The 15691-nt window shown below is 42.1% G+C and overlaps 1 protein-coding gene across 1 annotated transcript in view; it reads right to left on the reverse strand.

Moving 5' to 3' along the window:
- The window catches only part of DGKG (diacylglycerol kinase gamma), a 162189-nt gene extending 146796 nt beyond the window's left edge, over positions 1–15393 (reverse strand). The window contains exon 1 of the mRNA XM_060242030.1: positions 14905–15393. The gene's annotated coding sequence lies outside the window, so the exon portion shown is untranslated. The remainder of the gene's footprint in view (positions 1–14904) is intronic.
- Between the last annotated feature and the right edge of the window lie 298 nt (positions 15394–15691).

A 15691-nucleotide genomic window follows, 5' to 3' on the forward strand; every position in this document is an offset into this window, starting at 1 on the left:
TCTCAGGTAACATCACCCAAGTATGAATTGACTAGTAGGCAGGCTATAGGTCACTTCATTATGCATAGAACTTCCTTTTCTCTGGCAGGACAGCTCATTGGTTCTAATGCTAACTAATAAGTACCATAAACAAACAGGTTAACTCTTTCATGACATCAAGGAGTGAACTTGCAAATATCCCAACAGTTATGATCATGGACTCTGAACCCATGACAACTACTTATTTTCCCAAGGCAAAGAGTCAGAGAAAAAAGGAACTTGGTTTCAGCAGGAAAACCAGGCAAAGGACCTCAGTGGAAGAGAACTGAACATCTTCTACAAGGAGCAGGATTCCTAACTCTGGGCTGAGGGGGAGGTTTTCACCTAAGCAGTCAGGAGTCTTAAAAAAGGTAAAATCTTTCTTCGCTCTGGGTTCAAACTCTCTGCCCAGATGCTGTGATTAGTGGGCCCCTACATCTTCTGTAATGGCTCAGCAAGGGGATGGAGATGTATTTGCTCCATCTAAGGCAATTAGCTTGTAATGAAACTTAGACTGACGTTTTCGTTTTCTTTCCTTAGATCTATTTTCTCCTCCTACAATATTTCCATTCTCCTATTTTCCATCTATGCCCTCTAGTTTAATCTTTAATAATAAAGCTTCTTTCCTGTTTAAAAAAGCAGATTGCGTCTGAAATCCCACCCACATGCTGCAGACCACTCATGCATGCTAAAGACATGCTAAGGCCATATACAGATGGGGGAACTAAACTTCTGCCTATGTACTCGCTCAGAGGCAGTCTTACCAGGATACCCTAAGGTGCTGGTTACTAGAGAGGCTGGGTGGTGGCCACAAATTAGAAACATGCTTTTGCATGCAGGCAAACAGACAACATGCATGTGAAAACACACAGACCCCGGGCGGGATTGTGACAGTAAGTACTCCTGGTTTTCCACAAATTCTTTGTATTTTATTGCCATATTGTTGGATTTCTCAGAAACACATAGATCAGGAAGGAATAAAAAGAGCAGCTTGAGTTTATTTTTATGTCTCCAAAATACGTGTCTGATTTGCCCATTATAATGAATTAAAAAAACTTTGCATTTCATAGGCTGCATGTTCTTCATGTCTGCGTTGTCATGTTGCAATTATAATGGTGACCATTCTGAACAGCATGCAGATTATGAGCAACAGCCCTGAGCTCAATCAGTGTGTCACTAAAGGTAAAACTGCACAGAAGGCTGGAATTTTGTGACTGGTGTGTAATTTGGATCCAAAAGGGGACCTCAGGGGTCCATCTGGATTGCTATAAAAGTGGGTGTGAGGCTAATGCTACACCATTTCTCTAATAGGAAATGCTGTTCAGGGGCTAAATTGTGTATGTCTTTTCCCTATTGGGGTTTAAAACTGTTTTGAAGCAAAGGGATGTTTGATCTAGGAAACTGCATAGGAAAAGAGTTACAAACCTCCTGCCTAATACCATGACCTCAATCCAGATTGTCCCCTATCAGCTACTTTTTAGGGTAAAAAATGACACAACTGGAATTTCAGTTGTCACAGAAGTCTTGTGTAATTGGTTACAAAATCCTGGAGGGAGAGATCTAGGAATGCAGGAAGAAAATTTCCAAAAGGTTTGTTCTCCACTCCTCATTTTCTTGAGGGGCCCATGCTTGTGCAGTATCTATTGACAAAGTCAGTAGCTTGGAGTCTGGCATTCAAAAACCCTTTTCTATGAATATATAATTTGGAATTTAGTCATTTCTGCTTAAACACATGCAAAGTATTCACTGGCCATGGTCCAGTCAAATCCTTCTTTCTTATGTTTTCTGTTCTGCATTAACAATGATCACACTTTCACATAAAAATCATAGTGGAGGCTCAAAAGTGAAGTCTTATATAAAAACACTGCAGGATATGCTATCAGATTTTTTTTTTCAGTTGATGTGTTGTGTTTTAGCTGAATTTGCTTGATAAAGACCAAGACGGTTTATTTGCATTCTAGACACTAATATATCCAATTCTCAGTGTGGCCTCATCTGCGGATATTTAAATCCAAAGTCTGACGCAACTGAACAGACTAGAAAGATTTTTCTATAAACCTAAGAAAAGGCTAAGCTTTGCAAAAAAATCTGAAATCTAAAAAAGAAATACACATGGTGGGGGTCAACTGCCCCCCGAGTAAGAAAAGCAGCACCTGTAGTTTTAAAAAATGAATGCCCTCTGAAATCTCAGTGGCCATAAAATGGGTTGCTCAGCATCCACAAAAATATTACTGACCTTCAAGCTTTGCTTTCTTTCAGTTAAAAGTAGGGTTTGGCTTCCAAAAAAGAGCCCCGTGGCGCAGAGTGTTAAAACTGCAGTACTGCAGTCCTAAGCTCTGCTCACGACCTGAGTTCAATCTCTCGTGGAAGCTAGGTTTTCAGGTAGCCAGCTCGAGGTTGACTCAGCCTTCCATCCTTCCAAGGTTGGAAAAATGAGTACCCAGCTTGCTGGGGGAAAAGTGCAGATGACTGGGGAAGGCAATGGCAAACCACCCCGTTAAAAGTCTGCCGTGAAAACGTTGTGAAAACAACATCACCCCAGAGTCGGAAATGACTGGTGCTTGCACAGGGGACCTTTCCTTTTCCCCCCTTGGCTTCCAAATACACCCCTTTGGCCTGGAATGAGGACTCATTGGACCAAGCCCAGCATCAACCACTGAACAACTTGCTACCATGCAATTTGTATAACTTACCAGGTGCAGTGAGGGCTACCAGTTGATTGTATTATACCCTGTTTATGCCATACTTACGCTTTATCCTCTTCTGCTCTCCACATTTGTTTTGCCCTCTTCCCCCCTGCCTGGGATGTGGTTGGCAATTGTACTGACAGGATTTTGCCATCTGATTTTAGACTGTAAATGATCGTTATTTTAATTGTTTGTTTATACTTAATGTTTTTATCTCCGTCATACATCGCCTAGAGCCTTGCTATATAGCAGAAATGGATAATCCACAAATCTAATAAATAATAATAATAATATGCAACTTGCCTGGTAGGCTTGCATAGGTCCATCCAGGTGATCCCCTGGTTTTCAGGCTCCTCCTCACTGCCAGCCAGCTGGCTAGTGGGGAAAGCCCCACCCTAACAGCTACCATGTGCCTTCAAACCTCAGCAGGTTTAGAAGAGGCTTTCAACTGTTTGTGTTTGTGTATGTGCCTTTAAATCTTGGTAGGAAAGCTGCAGAGGGGTGGGGCAAGCAGAAGGAGTAACCTTGAAGGAAAACTCCACCTCCTGGGCCAGGGGTGTTGTCAAACTAATTTATTATGAGGGATGGATCTGACATAAATGAGACCTTGTTGAGCCAGACCATGTTTGTCATAAAATGTAATGCCAGGTAGCACAGATGTAAACTATATAAAGGATGTAGACAAACGCAATTAGATTTTTTTAAAAAAAAATGTAAAATAAAACATGATTAAAAGATTAGCACTCTTGCAATGTTTTGTTTACTTAACAGTTTCTGATAACTGATATCTCCTGCTCTGAATTATTGCAGCAAAATCTGGAGACAATGTCTATGCTGTAGCAGTCTTGAGTATGCTGTTCAGGTGTTGTTCAGGTGTAAATCTGTAAGTTGCAAACCAACTTTTAATTTATTGACATTCATTACAGAAATCTCATCATCAGTGCTTTGAGCCTAAGATCCAGGAAAAAACATGAACTGTCTGGGCATTGCAAGATTTTGTACATAAGTTGCTTTATGTGCTGGTCAGCCAATGAAGAAAACAGAGGCTTTGCTCTGTAGCTCCTGTGCAGTTGAGCAAGCCTGGCAAAGCAAGTAGTGATATAGAAGGAAGCAAAGAGAGAGAAGGAAGCAGATGACAGTGAGTTGCCTGTGGACCTGATAGGAGCCCTCCAGGGGCCTGATCCAGTCCTTGGACTGCATGTTTGACACCGCTGCTCTAGGCTGTTCTTTAATTTTCCTGTTAGTCTAAAGAAATTGGCTGAGATACTGCAGATGGTTATATTCAGCAACATGAGTAAATTGCCCCAATGAGATTACCAAAAGTGTATGCTTGCTAACTGTGTTTATTTTAGCTGCTTTGTGAGAGAGTGTGTGTTCACTTTCATTTAGTGGAAGTTTAGCTGCTGGAGGACAAGGAAATGAAGACTGTATTCAGGGGAACTGCACTGCTGTATTTTTATTTTAGGTAATGGGAGTCTCCTGGCTCCACCCCCAAAGTCTCCCAGCCCTATCCCCAAAGTCCCCAGATGTTTTTAGAGTTGGATCTGGCAACCCTATTGCCTGGGGAGGGGACGAGGCTTAGTCCTAGGACATCTGCTGGGTATATAGGAGACCCCAGGTTCAATCCCTATCATCTCTAGTTAAAAGGATTAGGTAGGAGGTGATGTGAAAAATCTCAGCCTGAGACCCTAGAGAGCTGCTCCCAGTCTGAGTAAACAATACTGAACTTGATGGACCTGTGGTCTGATTCAGTATAATGTAAATGTCCCAGAAGCAACCTCTGCATAAATTGTGTGATTTGGCTGGGTCCAGTACTGGCCACTATGTGATTCACCTTAGTAACTTGCTACCACTTGACTTTTGTAACTGGCTCAGACTTTAGAAAAAGTCTGGCAGGAGGAGGAAGGGAAGGAAGGAGAGCTGAGAGCCAATGTGATATAGTTACAGTGTCACCTGGAGAACCCAGGCTCAACTTCCTACTCTGCCATGGAAGCTTTCTGGGTGACCTTGAGCCTGTGAGTGTGTCTCTCAGTCTTATCTACCTTACAGGGTTGTTGTAAGAATTAAATGGAGGAGAGGAAATTGATGTAAACTGCTCCATTATAAGGGAGAAATATGGGGTATAAATGAAGTAAATAAACAATTAATTTACTGGGGGGGGTGAATAAAAGAAAGGTTGGTTGGTGAGTCAGAAGGACAGAAAGAAGCAGGGGACGGGAGAGATTATATGGGACTGTCAGGAAGAGAGAAAGAAGAAATAGCATAAGCATGGGGATGTGGGTGGAATAAAGTTAGCCCAGCAAGTTCTTGTGGGTTCCCTTGTGCTCTGAAAACCCACTGAAGTGTCATTTGCTATAAGGTAGTGGATAGTGAGTTTTGAAACAATAGAATTGCTTTAAAAGTCAGTATGAAATTCTGTGGGAGCACAAATATATATTCCAATTCACTTCTCAGCACTATTATGTACTCTTTAAGCAATGGGCAGTGAAAATTTCCAGGAGCAATGCTACAGGGGTTAATTACTGTTTGGTGAGAGACAACTGCTGAATTGTAGACCAGTTCTCCACTAGCCTTGTTCCGGTCTCATTGCTCCTTTCCCCACAGGTGATTCTGCTGGATTTCACACAAGCTGCTCCGGGGTGGCGATTTGCCCCACCTCTTTTCAAGTTCCCTCTGCGGCAGGCAGAATCCTTTGAAAACCAGTTTCTGCCTGCTGTGGAGGGAACTGGAAAAGAGGAGGTAACTTACTGCCCTGGGGCAGCTTGCACAAAATCCAGCAGAAGCACCACAGGAAAAAGAGCAATGAGACTGGAACAAGGCTAGTGAGGAATGGGCTCTGGGTGAGTGCCGCCCTACCCTTGCTGTCATCTGACTCAATCATCCAAGTGGAGCCATTCACTCCCTCCAACCTTGGTGTCTTCCCACCCACCCAAGGCAGCCATTTTCTGTAGGGGAATCGATCTGACTTCAGCTTTCCATTTCCTCCCCCCTCTCTGCAGCCTCTATGTAGGAAAAGTACATTCTTTCTCCAGAGTGTAGACCAAAGAAGCTTACATCATTCTCTTTCCCTTTTGATTTGCCCAACAGCCCTGTGAAGGTAGGTTAAGCTGAACGTTTTTGACTGGCTCGAAATCACAGTATGGAGCAAACAGGAGGGAAGCTACCTCAGCAGGGTATTATGACATATGCACCCTGCAAAGCAGGCATTTTCTCCAGGGGAGCTGATCTCTGCCATCTGGAGAGCAGTTGTAATGCTGAATGATCTCCAGCCCTCACCTGGAGATTGACAACAATGGTTCTCCAGGAGGAAGTGGCTTGTTTGAAGGGGAGTCTATCTATTGTATCTGTCTGTGGCACGACGTCTCCTCAAACCCCACCTGCTTCATGCTCCACCTCTCAAATTTCCCAACCCGGAGTTGGCAACCCTATCTCCAGACAACAGATCTCTCCCTCCTCTGGCTAGCAGCTTACCCAGCTGCCCAATCCTTGTCTGTCCTGAGGGGAGGAGGGAGAGAGGGAATAACAGGGAAGAGGCGGTCTTGATAGCCTTGATACTTACAATTAATATGTATGGAAATGCTTTTATATATCTAATTTTAATATGTTTGTAAATTGCTAATGTTTTTAAATTGTTGTTAGCTGCTCTGAGCCTGTCGGGGGAGGGCGGCATATAAATCCGATAAATAAATAAATAAATTACATTGATGTGCTCCTCTAAATAATAAACACAGTTGTCATGGCACATGGACAATATTCTTGCATTTTTATCTGCCTGTCCTTATTTTGTTGGAGATGAAAATGTTTCCACCCATGGAAATATAGCTAGAAAACCTGTTGTATATGGTGTTTTTATATGAACTAATTTTATATATACTGTCTTCCTATAATGTTGCCATTAAACAGAATGTGCTGTTTTTCAGTCATAACTATTTAAAATGTACTATCCTAAATTCACATACATTTGGTCCCCTTATTAGCATGAAATTAAAATGGAATACTTAGACAGCAAGGGCAGGAAGGGTTGCATCAGTGCTTTGTTCTCGTGACCCATTCTTACACACCCAAGGAAATGCTGATTGTCACTTTGGGGTCAAGAAGCAATTTTCTCCAGACCAGTTTGACCAGGTATCCTGGAGGTTTGGATTTGTTTGTTTGTTTTGCCATCTTCTGGGCATGGAGCAGGAGTAACTGGATGTGTGTGTGTGGAGGGAGGTATTTGTGAATTTCCTGCATTGTGCAAGGGGTTGGACTAGATGACCCTGGAGGTCCCTTCCATCTATGTCTTTTGTAAGGAACTGATCATTGTACAATGGCAAGATAACGGTGTAATCTTAAACAGAGTTATACCCTTCTAAGCCCATTGAAGGAGGGAGGGAAAGAGGCAGAGCATCCTTTGTCCAGTTCTCTCAATCCCATGGGAGAGATACAAAAAAGGTACCCTTAAGACCAACAAAGTTTTATTCAAGATATGAGCTTTTTGCTTTGCTACAGAGAGAGAGAGAGAGAGAGAGAGAAAGAGGGAGAGTTAGTTTTATGCCAGGACTCTCCTGGGTACAAATGAATTTGTCACCCCTTTTCTCTGTATTCATGCCTTCATGATCCAGTCTTTCTCAATAGGGAAGCAATGTGAACTATTTAGATGAGGAATCACAACAAGCCAGAGAGGTGGATTAGGCTGAGCATGTGTGTCCAGACCAATTTCACCCAGCATGTTTCCTTTGCAGACTAGGTTTTTTTACTTAGGCTTCCCAGATAATAGGCTGATACTGACCACTACATATTTCTGTATTCTTGCACTGCCTCATAGGAGTTGTAGTTATTTCTCTGGGGAAGACTATAGTTTTGTAGACAAACACATAGCCCTCAGTCTGTGCCGTGGTGCTGTCACATGTTCTTGACCAGCACACGAAGCAACTTATGTACAAAACCTCACAACATGCAGCCATTTCATGTTTTCCTCTGGGTCTTAAGTTCAAAGCATTGACCATGAGATTTCTGTAATGAATGCCAATACATCAAAAGTAGGTTTGCAACTTACAGATATACACCTGAACAACACCTGAACAGCATACTCAGAATTGCTACGGCACAGACATTGTCTCCAGATTTTGATGTAATAATTCAGAGCAAGAGGTGTCAGTTATCAGAGACTGTTAAATAAACAAATTACTGTGATAGTGCTAATCTTTTAAGAATGTTTTATTTTAAGTGTTTTTAAAAAATCTTTAATTGTGTTTGTCTGTCCTTTATAAAGTTTATATCTCCGCTACCTGACATTACATTTTATAACACACATGGTTCAGCTTGACAAGGTCTCATTTATGGCAGATATGGCCCTCATATCAAATGAATTTGAAACCCCTGTACAACCCAACATTTAAAACCATTAGGATGCATAAAGATAGAAAGACAGACAGACAGACAGATAGTATAATTAAAAGTATTTTAACAATAAGAACAAACCCCTGCAGAAACTGTTGAAGGAATTTTTAATCCTTTACACCAAGGTCAAGAGGCTACTAGCTCAAATCCAGGGCTTTCTTTTGTATAGGAACACACAGGAACACAGTTCCAGCTAGCTTTACATCAGGGGGTGTGGCCCAATATGCAAATGAGTTCATTCTGGGCTTTTTCTACAAAAAACCCTGTGTGAAACAATGGTGACATCAGGAGGTGTGGCCTAATATGCAAATGACTTCCTGCTGGGCTTTTTCTACAAAAAAGCCCTGCAATTCAGTAAATGAACTGGGAGTTCAGTAAATGAAGCTCCTTGAAGATTTTCTATGTTTTAATAGAAGGTGTTCATAGGACTACTTTGGATTGGAACTGGGGAGAATGGAGGGGTGGGGTTTAAACTTTCTGCCATGATACTTTCCTGGCCATGGAAAGACTGCTATTTGCCCTACCGGGGAAAGCATACTGGTATGTGGTATCAAACAGTACAGTGGGATTGTTTTGGGACAGGAAAGTGGTTTGGGAGGAAGGCAACCTCCCCCACTCTCAGGATTTGGTTCCAATCCAAATAGGGCCAGATGGGCCTCGTGGCATCTGCTATTCAAAGGGGGGGGAACTGCTGGAAGCGCCAATCATGCATCTTCCAGCTGCCAGCATCATATAGCGCTTGGTTTGCAGACACTTTTCTGAGCACATTTTTTGTAATTCACTCAATGTTCTGCCGGTAAGAACTCACTTCCTATCTAAAAAGACACATTTTGTAGCACATATATCTCTTGCCTTGAAAACCCTACAAAGTAACCTTAAGTTGACTGCAACTCAACAACCCTTTCTATCACCATTAAATTACACAGGCAGAGCTTAATAGAAGTGAAAGCCTGATTTATAGCTAGTTACACACCCTATGGTAGTACAGAAAGTACTATAATTACATTTTACGCTGTTGGCAGATAGGGTTGCCAATGCTGGATTTGGGAATTCCTAAAAGATTTGGGGGTGGATCCTGAGGAGGGCAGAGATTTGGCAATGAAGGAAGTTTGGCAGGGACGCATTGCAATAAATCCTACTCTCTGAAGCTACCATTTTCTGTCTTATGATCTTTGTAGTATGGCAGTCAGTTGTAATGCTGGGAGAACTCCAGGCTCCATATGGAACTGGTAACCCTGGCAGAGTAGTTACAATCGGTGATTGACTCCTTGTTGGATAATCAACTGTTTAATCAGGTGAGATCATCCTAGGGTCTATATTTATAGAAAAAAGTATCCTGAGTCAAAGTGGTGGGCTTGCTAAGTCAAAGCAGTGGGCAAGAGGGGATTAGATAAGCATATGGAGCAGAAATTCATTACTGGCTATTTGTAAAGTAAAGGTAGTCCCCTGTGCAAGCACCAGGTCATTACTGACCCATGGGGTGACGTCACATTAGGATGTTTTCTTGGCAGACTTTTACAGGATGGTTTGCCATTGCCTTCCCCAGTCATCTACACTTTCCTCCCAGCAAGCTGAGAACTCATTTTACTGACCTTGGAAGGATGAGTCAACCTTGAACTGGCTACCTGAACCCAGCTTCCTCTGGGATCAAACTCAGGTCATGAGCAGAGCTTGGACCACAGAGCTTACCACTCTGTGCCACAGGACTCCTATTGGCTATTAGTCCTAAGTCTGAGGCAGTGATGCTCTGTATTTTTGGTTCTTGTGGGGGCAGCAGTGGGAGGGCTTCTGGATTTCTGGCTCCACTGGTGGACCTACTGATAGCACCTAGTTTGAGGCCACTGTGTGACACAGAGAATTGAACTGGATGGGCCATTGGCCTGATCCAGCATGGCTTCTCTTATGTTCTTATGAATGAAGGGAATTTCTCTGCTTGAGGTTGGCTTTGTCATTTAACATATCAAAAGACAAGAACAGCCCATCCTGACAGCTTAAGAGCACCCTTCTTCTATGGAAGAAATGAGCACCTCTGAAGAAGAAAGCTGGTGCTAGAATCCCTGAAGTACCATTGGATTCCTGCTTTATTTTGCGTCTTGGGAGAGGGCTTCTCAAAATTTGTGTATTGCCAGATTCATATAGAACTTACGAACAGACTAGTCAAGACTTGTCTCAGCATAGCTTTCACACATGGGGCTGTGCCATGATTAACAAGAAATAACTGAATTAGTTTATTCTTTGAAATTCCAGTGTCTAGAAAAGAGCAGGAGAAAGAAACATGTCTTTACTTTTGTAGTGATTTACCTTTTCTTTTTTTAAAGGAAAGATAACTATGGAGTAGACTTAGCTCCTAATAACGAATACAGTATATTATTAGTGTTATGTATTGTCAGGGCTTTTTATGTAGAAAAGGCCTGGCAAGAACTCATTTGCGTATTAGGCCACACCCCCTGACATCACCATTGCTTAACACAGGGATTTATGTAGAAAAGCCCCAGCAGGAACTCATTTGCATATTAGGCCACACCCCTTGAGTCTAAACCAGCCGGAACTGTGTTCCTGTGCGTTCCTGCTAAAAAAAAAAGGCCTTGTGTATTGTACATAGTTCATAGCAGCAACAAAGCATGTTTTTGCACTCCAGAATATTGATGCCTATGCTACGATTGGCCGTTCCTGTGAACTGGCCAATCAGGGCTCCGGGCATCTGAAGGTCATATGCAAATAACAGGATGCTGGAGTGTTCAGTGTTTGAGTTTCCCACCAGCTGAATGGGCGTGTATGGGGCGGGATCTGTGTGTATATATTCCCTGCCATTTGTCTGTTTTCCCAGTCCCAGTCCAAAATAAAACTGAGTTGCATCTACCCACAGCTGAATTCACTATTTAACAATTAGCTTCAAGGCATACTTCTTTTATGTTTCTATGACATGACTGATTAATGATGTGAATCTTTTGTTATATTTTGAGCCAAAGTTCCTGAGGCTACTTTGATATAGAAAGATTCCTTCTGCTACTATGAAATTATGATGATTTCATAAATTCAGGGCTTTTTTTAGCAGGAATGCACAGGAATGCAGTCCTGACTGGCTTGGTGTCAAGGGGGTGTGGCCTAATATGCAAATGAGTTCCTTCTGGCTTTTTCTACCAAAAAAGCTCTGCATAAATTCCTGTTTTGCTTTTTATGGGGAAAAGGCCATAACCTTTGCAGTCCTCTAATTGATGTGTTGTAGTGGTTAGTGTTGGACTAGATTTGGGAGACCCAGCTTCAAATCACCACTCTGCCAGGGGAGTTTGCTGGTTGACCTTGCACCTGTCATTCTCTCTCAGTCTAATCTGCATCACTGAGTGGTTGTAAAGTTAAATGGAGGAGGGGAAAACAACATTGTAAATTGCTTTGGGTTCCCACTGAGGAGAAAAGCAGGATATAAATGTAGACAAATATAGCCTTTTAACTAATTCTGATATTTTAAATGTTTTCCCTTGTTTGACTTTTCTGTGATTTCCATGTTCTTTGTGCAGGAAAGAAGCCAAAGTTTTAACTTGAAATCAAAGCACTGAAAATAGATACTGGATACACAGGAACTGATTGGCTAATGTTCTTGGAGCAGGCAAAAGGCAATTCAGATCCATACTTAGTTCTGAATGCTGGTTGTCTTGGTAAGTAAGACTCGTTCTTGGTTCGTCATCTGTAAATGGGAATGATATATACCAGAAGGCTGTAATAGAGGTGAATGTCATAATGACTTAATGCATTTTTTGAGCAATGCAAAATGCCATGGAAATTATATTATTAGTAATAATGCTGCCCCATTAGTTCTTCATAAAATAGTAATGGAACCAAATCACTTTAAGTATCAAACCAGACACAGCACTTCACAAATGAGCAGATGGCAATGGTCATTTACTGTTTTAAAGCCCTGGGCTCTGAACACACATGAAGCTGCCTTACAAGTCAGAACATTAGACTATTGAGGTCAGTGTTGCTTCCCCTAACTGACATCAGCTCTCCAGGGACTCAGGGAGAGGTCTTGCACATCACCTGCTACTTGATCCTTTAAACTGGAGATGTCATGGGAATTTCTGCATGCAAAGTGCTCTACCCCAGCCACAGACTCACTTCTAGTTTTAGTTTTAAAATCAACCCCCAAATTCCTGGTTTTTTAAACAAGGGACAGTGCAGTTAGTCACTTATAAGTCTTACTGATTTCAACTGAATTGGATTTAAAAGGCCTTTACTTTGATAAAATATCATCATCATCATCTTGCTAAGGCCTTCCAGGATAGCCTAGTGTTGCCAGATCTCAGCTGCTAAGGAGGGTTGGCCCTGGTTAGTATTTGCATGGGAGACCACCAAGGAATTCCAGGGTCGCTGTGCAGTGGAAGGCAATGGCAAACCACCTCTATTAGTCTTTGTCTTGAAAACCCTATGGGGCCACCATAAGTTGACTGCAATTTAATGGCACTTCACACAAACAAAAGTTAAGGCCAAGTGGGATACACAGATCACATATTCATTTTTAAAATAAAAAAAAAAATGTCAGGATTAGAACCATTTTGATTAGTTTTGTTGAGTGCTGAGTTTTATGTGGCCTTAAAAGAAACAGCATATCACTATTCTTGGAATAAAATTATGGTCCAGCTACCTCCTCCAGATAGGCAAGGTGTTATTTGCTTCTGTTAATATTTAAGAATGTCAAGTTAAAGCTACATTTTTCCTTACATCAACACTAACCTAAAAATAGTGTGTATGATAAAATACATCAGCCAACTTGGAGGCGGAATCATCATGTTGGGCCACCATTCATTTTGAATTCTGAAAGTTCAGCTTATGGTTATCCAGCCAGAAGAAAATTTCCCAGAACCTTTCAAATCCAGCTGAATTGTGTGCCAGAACTCATATGGATCATCTTTAGAGCAGCATATTGGAGAAAGACCATTGTTTCTCCATTAGAGAACCAGTATGGTGTAGTGGTTAAGAGTAGTAGACTCTAATCTGGAAAGCTGGGTTTGATTCTCCAGTCCTTCACATGAAGCCTGCTGGGTGACCTTGGGCCAGTCACAGTTAGTAAGTAAGTAAGTAAGTAAGTTTTATTCTTATATCCCGCCCTCCCCCGCCAAAGGCGGGCTCAGGGCGGCTCACAGACATGGCGTGCCATGATTTAGATAAAATACAAAATAAACAATGATTTAAAATACAGTTCAATTACATAAATTAATTAAAATAGATAAGACAGGTGCTATAACTACTATCAATCTCAATTATATCTCTCAGAACTCTCTCAGCCCCACTTAACTCACAAGGTGCCTGTTGTGAGAAGAGGAAGGAAACATGATTGCAGGTGACTTTGACTCCTTGAGTTAGAGAAAAGCAGGTAAACCTATTCTTTTTCTTCTTTTATTCTAAAGCCTTTGCTATGTGACTATACCACAGTTCCTGCCTCTAAAATGTGAGCATATATTTGCTTCTCAGTTCTTTTGAAGTTACTTTCCTCAGTGATTTACATGTATAATTAAAACACAAAAAGATTTCTTTTTACAACTGGCTTAGCAAAATTATTTAATTAGTGAAATCAGTTGGTTCTTGAGTTCAGCTCATTGTATGTAAATTAGGCCACTGATGATATCAAGTGATCTGCTGTCATGGGACTCCTGGTTCCAGATCCAGGTTCAAACCTAGACCTATAATCGTAATAGCTTGAGGTGTATGGCCAGTTCAGAATACTAGGGAATATGTGTTGAATTGGTATCACCAAAGTCTGTCACATGGCACAATTGTAGTATGTTTGCTTAACTTTTTGTGTCCAACTCTCAATCCAACATACATGTATGTATGTTTATCACATAGCTACAATTCAGCCTGGAGCTTTCAGCGTGTATACTGATGACCATATAGAGTCATATGAATTGACCCAAAGGCTATATTTCCCACTGGAAATTTGCATTAGTTATATTTAATGCATCAGACTGATGAGTCTGGCCAATGCTGTTCACTTGCCCTTTCTCAGGCAGTAATGATAACAATCACTTGCAGTGATGTTGGTTGGTAGAGGACCATCACTTTGCTCCTGGATAAACAGGTACACAGTTTAACAGATTACTAGCTCCCCCAAGTCTGCTTGCAAAAGCCTACCCTGCAGATGTGGCTTTGGTAAACAAAATGCAGTACGATTTTCAGCCTGCTTGAAACTGTCACTTTTGCACTGCAAAACAACAGTAGAAAACTTTAGCCTCTGAAGTGAGCAGGTAAGCTCTGGGATGTAGCAGGTTAGCAAAGACAAATCCCATTTTACAGATCTTAGAAGAACAATGAGAAAAACTGCATGGGAGGAGGCTCTCAGCTACTATATCCCTTACCCAGAAGAAGCCTTTAATCTCAGGAATGCAAGGTCCTTCAGGGGACTTTTGCTGTTTCTTCTACCCACCCTGCCCCCCAATTCTCTCACAAGATCTGTCCAGCTCAGTTAACAGGCACTAGTTTCCTTCCTGGCAAGACTCAGATGCCATGGACAGAGAGTGCTTGTTATTGGCACCAAACACCTAGTGTCTTCTTCTATATTATCAGACCCAACAGGCTTTGAAACGGCTGTTGAATTAAAGAAGAATCTCCCAGCCATCCTGCTGCAGTCTGCCAGCTACATCCTCTCTAGCTTCTACCGCAGATGAACTCAGCACATTAAGTCACCGACCGGAGCTTCTCTGTTTGTCTGCAGCATAAGCTCCAGTGAAACAAACATGCAGCAGTTTTCAAGCCTAACAAGCACAGACACACAAACATACGTGCAAGCTACCTGGACTGCAGTTTTGTGATTTTTCAGTCTTACCGTTCAAGTTGCTGGAAGCTTGCTTTTTCTCCCTCCTCTCTCTTTTCCTTTGATTCCTTTTTTCTTTCTTTTTTACTTGGGAAGGCAGTAAAATAAACAGAGCAGGTGGCTTTGACTACCCAAGCCTACCATCTGTAGCCTTGGCCCTTATAATCCAGGAGGTGTAGCTGGCAGGCTTCTTGGCTGGCAGGAAATACAGGCTGCTGAAGGGGGCAAGGAGTGCTCGGAAGGAGTCTCCTCTGCTCCTCAAGGCTGCTGGCTATATTTTGTGGATGGAGCTTGTCTTTGCTGGCAACTGCTGTCTCTGTTGGTCGGATAGCTTCCCCACTCAGACTGACAGCTCTGGCAACTACTCTTAAGGTGGCTCTCAATCCCTAGCTGCAGAATTTTCTTCGTGTAAAAAAACCCCCCAAACAAGTTCACATCCAGCTCTGCCTAGATACCTCAGACAACACAGGAGTCTGTCCTCTCAGCAACAACGGAAGAGAAGCTCCCAGCTGTTGAGGATGAGCTGGGGAAACAGCCATCCTTTGGATTAGTCTCTCTGTGTGCATGCTTGCTTCTTCATTGGGTGTCAAATGTGTTGCTCAATGAGACTAAGCAGGAGTGAGCAGCATATTTAAGCTCAGCAAGAGTTCTAAGTCACCCCCATATCAGTCTTGGTGTAGCATTTATCCCACCTCTGAGTGCTTCCCCCTTAAATTCCTAACACAAATTTAATTGCCTCCCAGCTTCCAGTTAATATACTTTCATCCCTTATTCAGTTTCATGGGGACTTGCAAACAAG

This window comes from Heteronotia binoei, chromosome 6 (genome assembly GCF_032191835.1).
Source record: "Heteronotia binoei isolate CCM8104 ecotype False Entrance Well chromosome 6, APGP_CSIRO_Hbin_v1, whole genome shotgun sequence".
Classification (NCBI taxonomy): Eukaryota; Metazoa; Chordata; class Lepidosauria; order Squamata; family Gekkonidae; genus Heteronotia; species Heteronotia binoei.